General features: G+C 30.9%; 1 long non-coding RNA gene across 1 annotated transcript; it reads right to left on the bottom strand.

Moving 5' to 3' along the window:
• Positions 1–6: 6 nt before the first annotated feature.
• LOC111715611 (uncharacterized) lies at positions 7–2,251 on the bottom strand. The gene is made up of 3 exons (XR_002768270.1): positions 2,205–2,251; positions 1,547–1,601; positions 7–675 (listed from the first exon to the last, which is right to left on the bottom strand). It is a non-coding gene; the product is annotated as an uncharacterized LOC111715611 (long non-coding RNA).

The following is a 2,251-nucleotide window of genomic DNA, read 5'->3' as shown; positions in this document are numbered from 1 at the left end:
AGTGTTCTACTAAACATGATATTGACCTACAGTGTTCTACTAAACATGATATTGACCTACAATGTTCTACTAAACATGATATTGACTTACAGTGTTCTACTAAACATGATATTAACCTACAGTGTTCTACTAAACATGATATTTGACCTATAGTGTTCTACTAAACATGATATTTGATCTATAGTGTTCTACTAAATATGATATTGACCTACAGTGTTCTACTAAACATGATATTGACCTATAGTGTTCTACTAAACATGATATTTGATCTACAGTGTTCTACTAAACATGATATTGACCTACAGTGTTCTACTAAACATGATATTGATCTACAGTGTTCTACTAAGCCTGATATTTGACTTACAGTTTAGGATTTCATATTGTGGTTTCATGAAAATTGCAAGACAGTGACTTGGGTTTAAAACGGGCCATAAAAAAGGCTTTTGAATTCTCTGAATTATACATTTTCCATTTTTAAGCCATAAAAAACGACAATTTCTTCAACATTATTGTTAGATCAATGTTTAAAGGGTACCGTTGTGAATTGGAAATGACCCTTTTTATGTGTTAGATAATTTGAACAAATTTTCGACGAGGGTTCCTTTAAATAACGTTTATTATATATACCTTAGCTGGATTATGGAGGACAGGTAGACCAAAATCTCCCAGGTCTGACTTTAATTTTTTTTTTATTAGAAAACAATATCTATTACCTTCAGACTAATTACAAAATAGTTTTATGGGTCACTAAATTTGTTATTTTTAGAGTACAGGGGACTCATAAAATTATGGTATAGGATGTTAGATTCAAGTTATTTATAAGTAGTCAATTGAACACGAAACGCAACAATTTTGAAGTGTACAGTACACTGTACCAAGGTAATAAGGCAAGTTTCAAGTCTGAGTCCAACCTTCAAGATGAGAATATTTTTTGAAAATCTGGCCTCGTTAGGGCATAAAACATGGTTAGACTAAAGTTTTGCAATTATTTTTTTAATGTTGAAATCTTCAAATCCATGAGAATGATATCAAAGTTTATTTAGGTTAAAAATTAAACCTCTTCTGCCTCCAAAATGGCTAACTTTCATGATCCAAAAATTATATCAAACTATTAACTTGAACATGGTCTAAAATCTTTTCGTTTCAACCCAAATAAAAAAATTCCAAATTCTCAAACCTCTGGGAATTTGGGAAATATCCCAAGTAGCTATGCATTTGAGAATTTTCCTATATCATAAAAATTTCCCAGATTCCAAGGCATTTGGGAAATTTTTAAAAATATTTCAAATACATCACTATCAGATTCCAACAGGAATTTAGGGAATCTGAGGAATTTGCCAATTACCCAGGCCTTTGGGAAATTTCCCTAATACCTAGGAATTTGGGGAATTCCCCAGATTCACAGGTATTTGTGAAATTTCCAATTTTGACAATTTTTCAAATTGCTCGGGAAACTAGACATGAAGTCATTACAAAATTTTGCTAATCTATAAAAAAAATCACAGTCGGCAACAACTTTGAGACATCACATTATTTACCTACGTACCTTTGTGCTTAAAAAGTACAAAAAAGTACATCGACTTCCCCATGTATCATATACTCTAAATTAAAATCATAATATAACCAGGAAACAGTGATATTTGTTCTTTCTTTTAATAAAAAAATGTCAAATATGTAAATACAGTAGGACCCGAAAAACTATGGAATAGGAAGACGACATCTAAGCAATGTTATGTGTTTATAATTGATGCCAGCTTTATAAAGCATATAGTTTTACTAGCAGGATGTAAATTAACCTTTTGAATGAAATGGGTTTAACTTAACAATGGGCCGTGTTTTATGTTCATATGAAAATTATTCAAATTAGATTATACTTGATTCTAACAGCTGTTTCCTATTGCATACTTTTATCGGTGTCGCTGTTTTGATAAAAAAATACTCATTTTAAATTTTGTTGAAAAAGGTATCCACCATTTTAATGCTATCAGGAATCAGTTATGACAGTTAATATTGTATCGGTTAACAGTTAACATTGCATCTGGTAACAGTTAACAATGTGTCAGTTAACAGTTAACATTGCATCAGTTAACAGTTAACGTTGCATCAGATAACAGTTAACATTGCATCAGTTAACAGTTAACATTTCATCAGTTAAAGTTAACGTTGGATCAGTTAACAATTAAAAATGTATCAGTATAACTTACGCTTGTGCTTTTTTGCTTAATGCAGATGGCTGGGTTAGAATAAGACA

Source organism: Eurytemora carolleeae, unplaced genomic scaffold (genome assembly GCF_000591075.1).
Source record: "Eurytemora carolleeae unplaced genomic scaffold, Eaff_2.0 scaffold1749, whole genome shotgun sequence".
Taxonomy (NCBI): domain Eukaryota; kingdom Metazoa; phylum Arthropoda; class Copepoda; order Calanoida; family Temoridae; genus Eurytemora; species Eurytemora carolleeae.
This window is presented reverse-complemented; position numbering and strand designations above follow the sequence as displayed.